At 41.8% G+C, this 16,880-nt stretch overlaps 4 non-coding genes across 4 annotated transcripts; all 4 read right to left on the minus strand.

Annotated features, from left to right (window-relative positions):
• Nucleotides 1-1,639: 1,639 nt before the first annotated feature.
• On the minus strand, nucleotides 1,640-1,712 carry TRNAV-CAC (transfer RNA valine (anticodon CAC)). Its single transcript has one exon. It is a non-coding gene; the product is annotated as a tRNA-Val (tRNA).
• A 9,830-nt stretch (nucleotides 1,713-11,542) lies between these two features.
• Nucleotides 11,543-11,614, minus strand: TRNAQ-UUG (transfer RNA glutamine (anticodon UUG)). Its single transcript has one exon. It is a non-coding gene; the product is annotated as a tRNA-Gln (tRNA).
• A 1,980-nt stretch (nucleotides 11,615-13,594) lies between these two features.
• TRNAV-CAC (transfer RNA valine (anticodon CAC)) lies at nucleotides 13,595-13,667 on the minus strand. The gene has a single exon. It is a non-coding gene; the product is annotated as a tRNA-Val (tRNA).
• Nucleotides 13,668-16,336: 2,669 nt separating this feature from the next.
• On the minus strand, nucleotides 16,337-16,408 carry TRNAP-GGG (transfer RNA proline (anticodon GGG)). The gene has a single exon. It is a non-coding gene; the product is annotated as a tRNA-Pro (tRNA).
• Nucleotides 16,409-16,880: the final 472 nt, after the last annotated feature.

Here is a 16,880-nt window from a genome sequence, read left to right on the forward strand (position 1 = left end):
CCTAGGCCACAGATTCAAGCTAAAGATCTTCCTGGTGAATGCAAGGCGCAATAAAAACTGCATATCGCTGGACTAAAGCATTCCTTGCATAGCCTCTAACATCATAACATAACTGAGCGGCTAGCAGCAAGCTAACCAATACCTTTCTGAAATGAGAATGACATGTGCTTATCTGCTCAATCAGTGCTCAATCAGGCTCGATCAGGCGAGATTTAGAAAAGGTGGAAAGGGTCCAAGTGGATGCCCCTTCCTTTTTAGGGTGGGTCCTGCTGACTATCATAGGATTGCTTGTAAAAGTGGCCAGGGTCAGAGGAAAAGCTGCCAACACTTCTTAGCGTTCTCTATAGATGCAGCCATTTTCTGTGACTGTAATTTCGGCCTTTTCCCAGAAGTCTCTATTCTGCCTATGCAAATTAACAAAAGCAGTGCTTATTCCTCACTTGCTCAAATGTCCTTCCTGTCCAGAAAGCTCTGATTAAGCATGCTTATTTTCTTTTTCTGGGATATTTTAAATTGTTTCGCTGTCCAGTCTGTGGCAGTAGAAAGCTGCTTATGATGCCAGGTTTTGATGAATCCCCAAGGTACAAGTACAGAGGAATATATCAGTCTCTAGGATATGGAACTTTTAGCTAACACATCACAATATGTGATGCTTGCCAAGAAAACACTACATTCTGGAGCGCTGATGATCAGAACATTCTGCTCCTGAAGGATAGAAAAGACAGCTTGATTGAAATAAAGTCTGTTTATATTGACGCTCTCTCTCTCCCTATATATACATACATGCGTACACACACACACACAGGTATGTCATGCATTTCTTCAGATTTGTTTCAACCATTTACCATTTATTGGAGAATCCCTACTTTTCAAGTGACTGCAAATGAAGTCATCTCTGGCACTTTTTGTGCAAAGTAAGAGACACATATGACACCTTTTTATAAAAGTCATCGGTTTCTTTGTTACTGTGTACTTTCAAAGCATGGGGCTTTCACACGTCAGGTAAACCTGATTACCACTACACAACAAAAGCAGATGCAGCTTTCTTATCTATGTCGTGATAGAACAGTTGTGAATTGAGTAGAAGAAGGGCCCTGATGTGATACTTATTACATGCAGCCTGTAAGATAGTCAAACATGCAGGCTAGGAAGGAAGATGCAAATATCAATGTATTAGAAAAACACCTAAAGGCGAGTGATATGCTTTCATTCATGCATGGCTAGGAAAAATCGCCATACTGTTGCAAACATTCTTACACCACCAACTGGAAATAAATGATTCTGACATTAAACGTAAAGGTGACAATGCATTTGTATCATCACCTTGAGAAGGATCATCTTGGAATTGAGCCGAGGGCCTCTGCACTCAAAGCCAGAAACACTCCACTAAAATAAGATTCCTGTTGGTGCCAACAATTCTCCATGTTAATGCTTGTTCTAGGTGAGCAGTGAACCGATTGCAGGGCTCTTTTGAAAGCAAGGTCTGAGAACCAACAGATACATCCACACGCCGATTACTTTAGTGTTTTGAGAGAATTCCCTTTCTTGGAACGAGATTGCATGAAATAATCTTCAGGGCTTGGACAATTCCATGGCAAAACGGCACCTATCAACATTGTAGCCAACACAATATAACAACTGTTTCTGCCCGGTTTCGAACCGGGGACCTTTCGCGTGTGAGGCGAACGTGATAACCACTACACTACAGAAACAGATACCTACAGTTGATTTTTCTGTAATGAAACTGCTCCGAACTGGCTATTCCATGGGCCTCTGGCTTTAGATTTCTTTCATGCAACCTGCCCGACATCCCTAGCTGAACGCTCGTACATGCCATGCAAGACCAGATGTTTGGTATTAGCTCAGACTGGGCAGGGCTGAAGCATGAGACTCTAGCAAAGAATTATCCACTACTGCAAAGAAAAAATTGATGTTGGTTTTGAAACGCAAACTTCAAAACAACTTGAAAAGAGTACCAAGAAAAGGGCTCGTCTGGGATTTGAACTCGGGACCTCTCGCACCCAAAGCGAGAATCATACCCCTAGACCAACGAGCCCTCAAAATCCTCTTACCTCTCAAAAGCTAATACCGGCTCTAAGCCCGCAATGAAGATCATGCTGGTATCTTTATGATGCTTGGTCTGTGAATACGCATGAAAGTCAGTCTCAACTTACCCTTTCTCAAACGATAGCACTATCATTTACAAGTGTCTCCTTTTATTCCGTCCCAGCTTTGGACACGTCTTACAGGAAGTCAGCCCTTATTTATATATTTCTGCAGTGGCTGAAGCTTAATGAGAAAGAGTAACAAGTTGTTCATAACAACATAAGAAACACATTGTGCATTTTCTCTCAAATACTCCTTCACTTTGTGCCAAAAAAAATACCAAGGTGAATACCTAGGCCACAGATTCAAGCTAAAGATCCTCCTGCTGAATGCAAGGCGCAATAAAAACTGCATATCGCTGGACTAAAGCATTCCTTGCATAGCCTCTAACATCATAACATAACTGAGCTGCTAGCAGCAAGCTAACCAATACCTTTCTGAAATGAGAATGACATGTGCTTATCTGCTCAATCAGTGCTCGATCAGGCGAGATTTAGAAAAGGTGGAAAGGGTCCAAGTGGATGCCCCTTCCTTTTTAGGGTGGGTCCTGCTGACTATCATAGGATTGCTTGTAAAAGTGGCCAGGGTCAGAGGAAAAGCTGCCAACACTTCTTAGCGTTCTCTATAGATGCAGCCATTTTCTGTGACTGTAATTTCGGCCTTTTCCCAGAAGTCTCTATTCTGCCTATGCAAATTAACAAAAGCAGTGCTTATTCCTCACTTGCTCAAATGTCCTTCCTGTCCAGAAAGCTCTGATTAAGCATGCTTATTTTCTTTTTCTGGGATATTTTAAATTGTTTCGCTGTCCAGTCTGTGGCAGTAGAAAGCTGCTTATGATGCCAGGTTTTGATGAATCCCCAAGGTACAAGTACAGAGGAATATATCAGTCTCTAGGATATGGAACTTTTAGCTAACACATCACAATATGTGATGCTTGCCAAGAAAACACTACATTCTGGAGCGCTGATGATCAGAACATTCTGCTCCTGAAGGATAGAAAAGACAGCTTGATTGAAATAAAGTCTGTTTATATTGACGCTCTCTCTCTCCCTATATATACATACATGCGTACACACACACACACAGGTATGTCATGCATTTCTTCAGATTTGTTTCAACCATTTACCATTTATTGGAGAATCCCTACTTTTCAAGTGACTGCAAATGAAGTCATCTCTGGCACTTTTTGTGCAAAGTAAGAGACACACATGACACCTTTTTATAAAAGTCATCGGTTTCTTTGTTACTGTGTACTTTCAAAGCATGGGGCTTTCACACGTCAGGTAAACCTGATTACCACTACACAACAAAAGCAGATGCAGCTTTCTTATCTATGTCGTGATAGAACAGTTGTGAATTGAGTAGAAGAAGGGCCCTGATGTGATACTTATTACATGCAGCCTGTAAGATAGTCAAACATGCAGGCTAGGAAGGAAGATGCAAATATCAATGTATTAGAAAAACACCTAAAGGCGAGTGATATGCTTTCATTCATGCATGGCTAGGAAAAATCGCCATACTGTTGCAAACATTCTTACACCACCAACTGGAAATAAATGATTCTGACATTAAACGTAAAGGTGACAATGCATTTGTATCATCACCTTGAGAAGGATCATCTTGGAATTGAGCCGAGGGCCTCTGCACTCAAAGCCAGAAACACTCCACTAAAATAAGATTCCTGTTGGTGCCAACAATTCTCCATGTTAATGCTTGTTCTAGGAGAGCAGTGAACCGATTGCAGGGCTCTTTTGAAAGCAAGGTCTGAGAACCAACAGATACATCCACACGCCGATTACTTTAGTGTTTTGAGAGAATTCCCTTTCTTGGAACGAGATTGCATGAAATAATCTTCAGGGCTTGGACAATTCCATGGCAAAACGGCACCTATCAACATTGTAGCCAACACAATATAACAACTGTTTCTGCCCGGTTTCAAACCGGGGACCTTTCGCGTGTGAGGCAAACGTGATAACCACTACACTACAGAAACAGATACCTACAGTTGATTTTTCTGTAATGAAACTGCTCCGAACTGGCTATTCCATGGGCCTCTGGCTTTAGATTTCTTTCATGCAACCTGCCCGACATCCCTAGCTGAACGCTCGTACATGCCATGCAAGACCAGATGTTTGGTATTAGCTCAGACTGGGCAGGGCTGAAGCATGAGACTCTAGCAAAGAATTATCCACTACTGCAAAGAAAAAATTGATGTTGGTTTTGAAACGCAAACTTCAAAACAACTTGAAAAGAGTACCAAGAGAAGGGCTCGTCCGGGATTTGAACCCGGGACCTCTCGCACCCAAAGCGAGAATCATACCCCTAGACCAACGAGCCCTCAAAATCCTCTTACCTCTCAAAAGCTAATACCGGCTCTAAGCCCGCAATGAAGATCATGCTGGTATCTTTATGATGCTTGGTCTGTGAATACGCATGAAAGTCAGTCTCAACTTACCCTTTCTCAAACGATAGCACTATCATTTACAAGTGTCTCCTTTTATTCCGTCCCAGCTTTGGACACGTCTTACAGGAAGTCAGCCCTTATTTATATATTTCTGCAGTGGCTGAAGCTTAATGAGAAAGAGTAACAAGTTGTTCATAACAACATAAGAAACACATTGTGCATTTTCTCTCAAATACTCCTTCACTTTGTGCCAAAAAAAATACCAAGGTGAATACCTAGGCCACAGATTCAAGCTAAAGATCCTCCTGCTGAATGCAAGGCGCAATAAAAACTGCATATCGCTGGACTAAAGCATTCCTTGCATAGCCTCTAACATCATAACATAACTGAGCTGCTAGCAGCAAGCTAACCAATACCTTTCTGAAATGAGAATGACATGTGCTTATCTGCTCAATCAGTGCTCGATCAGGCGAGATTTAGAAAAGGTGGAAAGGGTCCAAGTGGATGCCCCTTCCTTTTTAGGGTGGGTCCTGCTGACTATCATAGGATTGCTTGTAAAAGTGGCCAGGGTCAGAGGAAAAGCTGCCAACACTTCTTAGCGTTCTCTATAGATGCAGCCATTTTCTGTGACTGTAATTTCGGCCTTTTCCCAGAAGTCTCTATTCTGCCTATGCAAATTAACAAAAGCAGTGCTTATTCCTCACTTGCTCAAATGTCCTTCCTGTCCAGAAAGCTCTGATTAAGCATGCTTATTTTCTTTTTCTGGGATATTTTAAATTGTTTCGCTGTCCAGTCTGTGGCAGTAGAAAGCTGCTTATGATGCCAGGTTTTGATGAATCCCCAAGGTACAAGTACAGAGGAATATATCAGTCTCTAGGATATGGAACTTTTAGCTAACACATCACAATATGTGATGCTTGCCAAGAAAACACTACATTCTGGAGCGCTGATGATCAGAACATTCTGCTCCTGAAGGATAGAAAAGACAGCTTGATTGAAATAAAGTCTGTTTATATTGACGCTCTCTCTCTCCCTATATATACATACATGCGTACACACACACACACAGGTATGTCATGCATTTCTTCAGATTTGTTTCAACCATTTACCATTTATTGGAGAATCCCTACTTTTCAAGTGACTGCAAATGAAGTCATCTCTGGCACTTTTTGTGCAAAGTAAGAGACACACATGACACCTTTTTATAAAAGTCATCGGTTTCTTTGTTACTGTGTACTTTCAAAGCATGGGGCTTTCACACGTCAGGTAAACCTGATTACCACTACACAACAAAAGCAGATGCAGCTTTCTTATCTATGTCGTGATAGAACAGTTGTGAATTGAGTAGAAGAAGGGCCCTGATGTGATACTTATTACATGCAGCCTGTAAGATAGTCAAACATGCAGGCTAGGAAGGAAGATGCAAATATCAATGTATTAGAAAAACACCTAAAGGCGAGTGATATGCTTTCATTCATGCATGGCTAGGAAAAATCGCCATACTGTTGCAAACATTCTTACACCACCAACTGGAAATAAATGATTCTGACATTAAACGTAAAGGTGACAATGCATTTGTATCATCACCTTGAGAAGGATCATCTTGGAATTGAGCCGAGGGCCTCTGCACTCAAAGCCAGAAACACTCCACTAAAATAAGATTCCTGTTGGTGCCAACAATTCTCCATGTTAATGCTTGTTCTAGGAGAGCAGTGAACCGATTGCAGGGCTCTTTTGAAAGCAAGGTCTGAGAACCAACAGATACATCCACACGCCGATTACTTTAGTGTTTTGAGAGAATTCCCTTTCTTGGAACGAGATTGCATGAAATAATCTTCAGGGCTTGGACAATTCCATGGCAAAACGGCACCTATCAACATTGTAGCCAACACAATATAACAACTGTTTCTGCCCGGTTTCAAACCGGGGACCTTTCGCGTGTGAGGCAAACGTGATAACCACTACACTACAGAAACAGATACCTACAGTTGATTTTTCTGTAATGAAACTGCTCCGAACTGGCTATTCCATGGGCCTCTGGCTTTAGATTTCTTTCATGCAACCTGCCCGACATCCCTAGCTGAACGCTCGTACATGCCATGCAAGACCAGATGTTTGGTATTAGCTCAGACTGGGCAGGGCTGAAGCATGAGACTCTAGCAAAGAATTATCCACTACTGCAAAGAAAAAATTGATGTTGGTTTTGAAACGCAAACTTCAAAACAACTTGAAAAGAGTACCAAGAGAAGGGCTCGTCCGGGATTTGAACCCGGGACCTCTCGCACCCAAAGCGAGAATCATACCCCTAGACCAACGAGCCCTCAAAATCCTCTTACCTCTCAAAAGCTAATACCGGCTCTAAGCCCGCAATGAAGATCATGCTGGTATCTTTATGATGCTTGGTCTGTGAATACGCATGAAAGTCAGTCTCAACTTACCCTTTCTCAAACGATAGCACTATCATTTACAAGTGTCTCCTTTTATTCCGTCCCAGCTTTGGACACGTCTTACAGGAAGTCAGCCCTTATTTATATATTTCTGCAGTGGCTGAAGCTTAATGAGAAAGAGTAACAAGTTGTTCATAACAACATAAGAAACACATTGTGCATTTTCTCTCAAATACTCCTTCACTTTGTGCCAAAAGAAATACCAAGGTGAATACCTAGGCCACAGATTCAAGCTAAAGATCTTCCTGCTGAATGCAAGGCGCAATAAAAACTGCATATCGCTGGACTAAAGCATTCCTTGCATAGCCTCTAACATCATAACATAACTGAGCTGCTAGCAGCAAGCTAACCAATACCTTTCTGAAATGAGAATGACATGTGCTTATCTGCTCAATCAGTGCTCAATCAGGCTCGATCAGGCGAGATTTAGAAAAGGTGGAAAGGGTCCAAGTGGATGCCCCTTCCTTTTTAGGGTGGGTCCTGCTGACTATCATAGGATTGCTTGTAAAAGTGGCCAGGGTCAGAGGAAAAGCTGCCAACACTTCTTAGCGTTCTCTATAGATGCAGCCATTTTCTGTGACTGTAATTTCGGCCTTTTCCCAGAAGTCTCTATTCTGCCTATGCAAATTAACAAAAGCAGTGCTTATTCCTCACTTGCTCAAATGTCCTTCCTGTCCAGAAAGCTCTGATTAAGCATGCTTATTTTCTTTTTCTGGGATATTTTAAATTGTTTCGCTGTCCAGTCTGTGGCAGTAGAAAGCTGCTTATGATGCCAGGTTTTGATGAATCCCCAAGGTACAAGTACAGAGGAATATATCAGTCTCTAGGATATGGAACTTTTAGCTAACACATCACAATATGTGATGCTTGCCAAGAAAACACTACATTCTGGAGCGCTGATGATCAGAACATTCTGCTCCTGAAGGATAGAAAAGACAGCTTGATTGAAATAAAGTCTGTTTATATTGACGCTCTCTCTCTCCCTATATATACATACATGCGTACACACACACACACAGGTATGTCATGCATTTCTTCAGATTTGTTTCAACCATTTACCATTTATTGGAGAATCCCTACTTTTCAAGTGACTGCAAATGAAGTCATCTCTGGCACTTTTTGTGCAAAGTAAGAGACACACATGACACCTTTTTATAAAAGTCATCGGTTTCTTTGTTACTGTGTACTTTCAAAGCATGGGGCTTTCACACGTCAGGTAAACCTGATTACCACTACACAACAAAAGCAGATGCAGCTTTCTTATCTATGTCGTGATAGAACAGTTGTGAATTGAGTAGAAGAAGGGCCCTGATGTGATACTTATTACATGCAGCCTGTAAGATAGTCAAACATGCAGGCTAGGAAGGAAGATGCAAATATCAATGTATTAGAAAAACACCTAAAGGCGAGTGATATGCTTTCATTCATGCATGGCTAGGAAAAATCGCCATACTGTTGCAAACATTCTTACACCACCAACTGGAAATAAATGATTCTGACATTAAACGTAAAGGTGACAATGCATTTGTATCATCACCTTGAGAAGGATCATCTTGGAATTGAGCCGAGGGCCTCTGCACTCAAAGCCAGAAACACTCCACTAAAATAAGATTCCTGTTGGTGCCAACAATTCTCCATGTTAATGCTTGTTCTAGGTGAGCAGTGAACCGATTGCAGGGCTCTTTTGAAAGCAAGGTCTGAGAACCAACAGATACATCCACACGCCGATTACTTTAGTGTTTTGAGAGAATTCCCTTTCTTGGAACGAGATTGCATGAAATAATCTTCAGGGCTTGGACAATTCCATGGCAAAACGGCACCTATCAACATTGTAGCCAACACAATATAACAACTGTTTCTGCCCGGTTTCAAACCAGGGATCTTTCGCGTGTGAGGCAAACGTGATAACCACTACACTACAGAAACAGATACCTACAGTTGATTTTTCTGTAATGAAACTGCTCCGAACTGGCTATTCCATGGGCCTCTGGCTTTAGATTTCTTTCATGCAACCTGCCCGACATCCCTAGCTGAACGCTCGTACATGCCATGCAAGACCAGATGTTTGGTATTAGCTCAGACTGGGCAGGGCTGAAGCATGAGACTCTAGCAAAGAATTATCCACTACTGCAAAGAAAAAATTGATGTTGGTTTTGAAACGCAAACTTCAAAACAACTTGAAAAGAGTACCAAGAAAAGGGCTCGTCCGGGATTTGAACCCGGGACCTCTCGCACCCAAAGCGAGAATCATACCCCTAGACCAACGAGCCCTCAAAATCCTCTTACCTCTCAAAAGCTAATACCGGCTCTAAGCCCGCAATGAAGATCATGCTGGTATCTTTATGATGCTTGGTCTGTGAATACGCATGAAAGTCAGTCTCAACTTACCCTTTCTCAAACGATAGCACTATCATTTACAAGTGTCTCCTTTTATTCCGTCCCAGCTTTGGACACGTCTTACAGGAAGTCAGCCCTTATTTATATATTTCTGCAGTGGCTGAAGCTTAATGAGAAAGAGTAACAAGTTGTTCATAACAACATAAGAAACACATTGTGCATTTTCTCTCAAATACTCCTTCACTTTGTGCCAAAAGAAATACCAAGGTGAATACCTAGGCCACAGATTCAAGCTAAAGACCTTCCTGCTGAATGCAAGGCGCAATAAAAACTGCATATCGCTGGACTAAAGCATTCCTTGCATAGCCTCTAACATCATAACATAACTGAGCTGCTAGCAGCAAGCTAACCAATACCTTTCTGAAATGAGAATGACATGTGCTTATCTGCTCAATCAGTGCTCAATCAGGCGAGATTTAGAAAAGGTGGAAAGGGTCCAAGTGGATGCCCCTTCCTTTTTAGGGTGGGTCCTGCTGACTATCATAGGATTGCTTGTAAAAGTGGTCAGGGTCAGAGGAAAAGCTGCCAACACTTCTTAGCGTTCTCTATAGATGCAGCCATTTTCTGTGACTGTAATTTCGGCCTTTTCCCAGAACTCTCTATTCTGCCTATGCAAATTAACAAAAGCAGTGCTTATTCCTCACTTGCTCAAAGGTCCTTCCTGTCCAGAAAGCTCTGATTAAGCATGCTTATTTTCTTTTTCTGGGATATTTTAAATTGTTTCGCTGTCCAGTCTGTGGCAGTAGAAAGCTGCTTATGATGCCAGGTTTTGATGAATCCCCAAGGTACAAGTACAGAGGAATATATCAGTCTCTAGGATATGGAACTTTTAGCTAACACATCACAATATGTGATGCTTGCCAAGAAAACACTACATTCTGGAGCGCTGATGATCAGAACATTCTGCTCCTGAAGGATAGAAAAGACAGCTTGATTGAAATAAAGTCTGTTTATATTGACGCTCTCTCTCTCCCTATATATACATACATGCGTACACACACACACACAGGTATGTCATGCATTTCTTCAGATTTGTTTCAACCATTTACCATTTATTGGAGAATCCCTACTTTTCAAGTGACTGCAAATGAAGTCATCTCTGGCACTTTTTGTGCAAAGTAAGAGACGCACATGACACCTTTTTATAAAAGTCATCGGTTTCTTTGTTACTGTGTACTTTCAAAGCATGGGGCTTTCACACGTCAGGTAAACCTGATTACCACTACACAACAAAAGCAGATGCAGCTTTCTTATCTATGTCGTGATAGAACAGTTGTGAATTGAGTAGAAGAAGGGCCCTGATGTGATACTTATTACATGCAGCCTGTAAGATAGTCAAACATGCAGGCTAGGAAGGAAGATGCAAATATCAATGTATTAGAAAAACACCTAAAGGCGAGTGATATGCTTTCATTCATGCATGGCTAGGAAAAATCGCCATACTGTTGCAAACATTCTTACACCACCAACTGGAAATAAATGATTCTGACATTGAACGTAAAGGTGACAATGCATTTGTATCATCACCTTGAGAAGGATCATCTTGGAATTGAGCCGAGGGCCTCTGCACTCAAAGCCAGAAACACTCCACTAAAATAAGATTCCTGTTGGTGCCAACAATTCTCCATGTTAATGCTTGTTCTAGGTGAGCAGTGAACCGATTGCAGGGCTCTTTTGAAAGCAAGGTCTGAGAACCAACAGATACATCCACACGCCGATTACTTTAGTGTTTTGAGAGAATTCCCTTTCTTGGAACGAGATTGCATGAAATAATCTTCAGGGCTTGGACAATTCCATGGCAAAACGGCACCTATCAACATTGTAGCCAACACAATATAACAACTGTTTCTGCCCGGTTTCGAACCGGGGACCTTTCGCGTGTGAGGCAAACGTGATAACCACTACACTACAGAAACAGATACCTACAGTTGATTTTTCTGTAATGAAACTGCTCCGAACTGGCTATTCCATGGGCCTCTGGCTTTAGATTTCTTTCATGCAACCTGCCCGACATCCCTAGCTGAACGCTCGTACATGCCATGCAAGACCAGATGTTTGGTATTAGCTCAGACTGGGCAGGGCTGAAGCATGAGACTCTAGCAAAGAATTATCCACTACTGCGAAGAAAAAATTGATGTTGGTTTTGAAACGCAAACTTCAAAACAACTTGAAAAGAGTACCAAGAAAAGGGCTCGTCCGGGATTTGAACCCGGGACCTCTCGCACCAAAAGCGAGAATCATACCCCTAGACCAACGAGCCCTCAAAATCCTCTTACCTCTCAAAAGCTAATACCGGCTCTAAGCCCGCAATGAAGATCATGCTGGTATCTTTATGATGCTTGGTCTGTGAATACGCATGAAAGTCAGTCTCAACTTACCCTTTCTCAAACGATAGCACTATCATTTACAAGTGTCTCCTTTTATTCCGTCCCAGCTTTGGACACGTCTTACAGGAAGTCAGCCCTTATTTATATATTTCTGCAGTGGCTGAAGCTTAATGAGAAAGAATAACAAGTTGTTCATAACAACCTAAGAAACACATTGTGCATTTTCTCTCAAATACTCCTTCACTTTGTGCCAAAAGAAATACCAAGGTGAATACCTAGGCCACAGATTCAAGCTAAAGATCTTCCTGGTGAATGCAAGGCGCAATAAAAACTGCATATCGCTGGACTAAAGCATTCCTTGCATAGCCTCTAACATCATAACATAACTGAGCTGCTAGCAGCAAGCTAACCAATACCTTTCTGAAATGAGAATGACATGTGCTTATCTGCTCAATCAGTGCTCAATGAGGCTCGATCAGGCGAGCTTTAGAAAAGGTGGAAAGGGTCCAAGTGGATGCCCCTTCCTTTTTAGGGTGGGTCCTGCTGACTAACATAGGATTGCTTGTAAAAGTGGCCAGGGTCAGAGGAAAAGCTGCCAACACTTCTTAGCGTTCTCTATAGATGCAGCCATTTTCTGTGACTGTAATTTCGGCCTTTTCCCAGAAGTCTCTATTCTGCCTATGCAAATTAACAAAAGCAGTGCTTATTCCTCACTTGCTCAAATGTCCTTCCTGTCCAGAAAGCTCTGATTAAGCATGCTTATTTTCTTTTTCTGGGATATTTTAAATTGTTTCGCTGTCCAGTCTGTGGCAGTAGAAAGCTGCTTATGATGCCAGGTTTTGATGAATCCCCAAGGTACAAGTACAGAGGAATATGTCAGTCTCTAGGATATGGAACTTTTAGCTAACACATCACAATATGTGATGCTTGCCAAGAAAACACTACATTCTGGAGCGCTGATGATCAGAACATTCTGCTCCTGAAGGATAGAAAAGACAGCTTGATTGAAATAAAGTCTGTTTATATTGACGCTCTCTCTCTCCCTATATATACATACATGCGTACACACACACACACAGGTATGTCATGCATTTCTTCAGATTTGTTTCAACCATTTACCATTTATTGGAGAATCCCTACTTTTCAAGTGACTGCAAATGAAGTCATCTCTGGCACTTTTTGTGCAAAGTAAGAGACACACATGACACCTTTTTATAAAAGTCATCGGTTTCTTTGTTACTGTGTACTTTCAAAGCATGGGGCTTTCACACGTCAGGTAAACCTGATTACCACTACACAACAAAAGCAGATGCAGCTTTCTTATCTATGTCGTGATAGAACAGTTGTGAATTGAGTAGAAGAAGGGCCCTGATGTGATACTTATTACATGCAGCCTGTAAGATAGTCAAACATGCAGGCTAGGAAGGAAGATGCAAATATCAATGTATTAGAAAAACACCTAAAGGCGAGTGATATGCTTTCATTCATGCATGGCTAGGAAAAATCGCCATACTGTTGCAAACATTCTTACACCACCAACTGGAAATAAATGATTCTGACATTAAACGTAAAGGTGACAATGCATTTGTATCATCACCTTGAGAAGGATCATCTTGGAATTGAGCCGAGGGCCTCTGCACTCAAAGCCAGAAACACTCCACTAAAATAAGATTCCTGTTGGTGCCAACAATTCTCCATGTTAATGCTTGTTCTAGGTGAGCAGTGAACCGATTGCAGGGCTCTTTTGAAGGCAAGGTCTGAGAACCAACAGATACATCCACACGCTGATTACTTTAGTGTTTTGAGAGAATTCCCTTTCTTGGAACGAGATTGCATGAAATAATCTTCAGGGCTTGGACAATTCCATGGCAAAACAGCACCTATCAACATTGTAGCCAACACAATATAACAACTGTTTCTGCCCGGTTTCGAACCGGGGACCTTTCGCGTGTGAGGCGAACGTGATAACCACTACACTACAGAAACAGATACCTACAGTTGATTTTTCTGTAATGAAACTGCTCCGAACTGGCTATTCCATGGGCCTCTGGCTTTAGATTTCTTTCATGCAACCTGCCCGACATCCCTAGCTGAACGCTCGTACATGCCATGCAAGACCAGATGTTTGGTATTAGCTCAGACTGGGCAGGGCTGAAGCATGAGACTCTAGCAAAGAATTATCCACTACTGCAAAGAAAAAATTGATGTTGGTTTTGAAACGCAAACTTCAAAACAACTTGAAAAGAATACCAAGAAAAGGGCTCGTCCGGGATTTGAACCCGGGACCTCTAGCACCCAAAGCGAGAATCATACCCCTAGACCAACGAGCCCTCAAAATCCTCTTACCTCTCAAAAGCTAATACCGGCTCTAAGCCCGCAATGAAGATCATGCTGGTATCTTTATGATGCTTGGTCTGTGAATACGCATGAAAGTCAGTCTCAACTTACCCTTTCTCAAACGATAGCACTATCATTTACAAGTGTCTCCTTTTATTCCGTCCCAGCTTTGGACACGTCTTACAGGAAGTCAGCCCTTATTTATATATTTCTGCAGTGGCTGAAGCTTAATGAGAAAGAGTAACAAGTTGTTCATAACAACATAAGAAACACATTGTGCATTTTCTCTCAAATACTCCTTCACTTTGTGCCAAAAGAAATACCAAGGTGAATACCTAGGTCACAGATTCAAGCTAAAGATCTTCCTGCTGAATGCAAGGCGCAATAAAAACTGCATATCGCTGGACGAAAGCATTCCTTGCATAGCCTCTAACATCATAACATAACTGAGCTGCTAGCAGCAAGCTAACCAATACCTTTCTGAAATGAGAATGACATGTGCTTATCTGCTCAATCAGTGCTCAATCAGGCTCGATCAGGCGAGATTTAGAAAAGGTGGAAAGGGTCCAAGTGGATGCCCCTTCCTTTTTAGGGTGGGTCCTGCTGACTATCATAGGATTGCTTGTAAAAGTGGCCAGGGTCAGAGGAAAAGCTGCCAACACTTCTTAGCGTTCTCTATAGATGCAGCCATTTTCTGTGACTGTAATTTCGGCCTTTTCCCAGAAGTCTCTATTCTGCCTATGCAAATTAACAAAAGCAGTGCTTATTCCTCACTTGCTCAAATGTCCTTCCTGTCCAGAAAGCTCTGATTAAGCATGCTTATTTTCTTTTTCTGGGATATTTTAAATTGTTTCGCTGTCAAGTCTGTGGCAGTAGAAAGCTGCTTATGATGCCAGGTTTTGATGAATCCCCAAGGTACAAGTACAGAGGAATATATCAGTCTCTAGGATATGGAACTTTTAGCTAACACATCACAATATGTGATGCTTGCCAAGAAAACACTACATTCTGGAGCGCTGATGATCAGAACATTCTGCTCCTGAAGGATAGAAAAGACAGCTTGATTGAAATAAAGTCTGTTTATATTGACGCTCTCTCTCTCCCTATATATACATACATGCGTACACACACACACACAGGTATGTCATGCATTTCTTCAGATTTGTTTCAACCATTTACCATTTATTGGAGAATCCCTACTTTTCAAGTGACTGCAAATGAAGTCATCTCTGGCACTTTTTGTGCAAAGTAAGAGACACACATGACACCTTTTTATAAAAGTCATCGGTTTCTTTGTTACTGTGTACTTTCAAAGCATGGGGCTTTCACACGTCAGGTAAACCTGATTACCACTACACAACAAAAGCAGATGCAGCTTTCTTATCTATGTCGTGATAGAACAGTTGTGAATTGAGTAGAAGAAGGGCCCTGATGTGATACTTATTACATGCAGCCTGTAAGATAGTCAAACATGCAGGCTAGGAAGGAAGATGCAAATATCAATGTATTAGAAAAACACCTAAAGGCGAGTGATATGCTTTCATTCATGCATGGCTAGGAAAAATCGCCATACTGTTGCAAACATTCTTACACCACCAACTGGAAATAAATGATTCTGACATTAAACGTAAAGGTGACAATGCATTTGTATCATCACCTTGAGAAGGATCATCTTGGAATTGAGCCGAGGGCCTCTGCACTCAAAGCCAGAAACACTCCACTAAAATAAGATTCCTGTTGGTGCCAACAATTCTCCATGTTAATGCTTGTTCTAGGTGAGCAGTGAACCGATTGCAGGGCTCTTTTGAAAGCAAGGTCTGAGAACCAACAGATACATCCACACGCCGATTACTTTAGTGTTTTGAGAGAATTCCCTTTCTTGGAACGAGATTGCATGAAATAATCTTCAGGGCTTGGACAATTCCATGGCAAAACGGCACCTATCAACATTGTAGCCAACACAATATAACAACTGTTTCTGCCCGGTTTCAAACCGGGGACCTTTCGCGTGTGAGGCAAACGTGATAACCACTACACTACAGAAACAGATACCTACAGTTGATTTTTCTGTAATGAAACTGCTCCGAACTGGCTATTCCATGGGCCTCTGGCTTTAGATTTCTTTCATGCAACCTGCCCGACATCCCTAGCTGAACGCTCGTACATGCCATGCAAGACCAGATGTTTGGTATTAGCTCAGACTGGGCAGGGCTAAAGCATGAGACTCTAGCAAAGAATTATCCACTACTGCAAAGAAAAAATTGATGTTGGTTTTGAAACGCAAACTTCAAAACAACTTGAAAAGAGTACCAAGAAAAGGGCTCGTCCGGGATTTGAACCCGGGACCTCTCGCACCCCAAGCGAGAATCATACCCCTAGACCAACAAGCCCTCAAAATCCTCTTACCTCTCAAAAGCTAATACCGGCTCTAAGCCCGCAATGAAGATCATGCTGGTATCTTTATGATGCTTGGTCTGTGAATACGCATGAAAGTCAGTCTCAACTTACCCTTTCTCAAACGATAGCACTATCATTTACAAGTGTCTCCTTTTATTCCGTCCCAGCTTTGGACACGTCTTACAGGAAGTCAGCCCTTATTTATATATTTCTGCAGTGGCTGAAGCTTAATGAGAAAGAGTAACAAGTTGTTCATAACAACATAAGAAACACATTGTGCATTTTCTCTCAAATACTCCTTCACTTTGTGCCAAAAGAAATACCAAGGTGAATACCTAGGTCACAGATTCAAGCTAAAGATCTTCCTGCTGAATGCAAGGCGCAATAAAAACTGCATATCGCTGGACGAAAGCATTCCTTGCATGGCCTCTAACATCATAACATAACTGAGCTGCTAGCAGCAAG

Source organism: Triturus cristatus, chromosome 8 (assembly GCF_964204655.1).
Source record: "Triturus cristatus chromosome 8, aTriCri1.1, whole genome shotgun sequence".
NCBI classification, from domain to species: domain Eukaryota; kingdom Metazoa; phylum Chordata; class Amphibia; order Caudata; family Salamandridae; genus Triturus; species Triturus cristatus.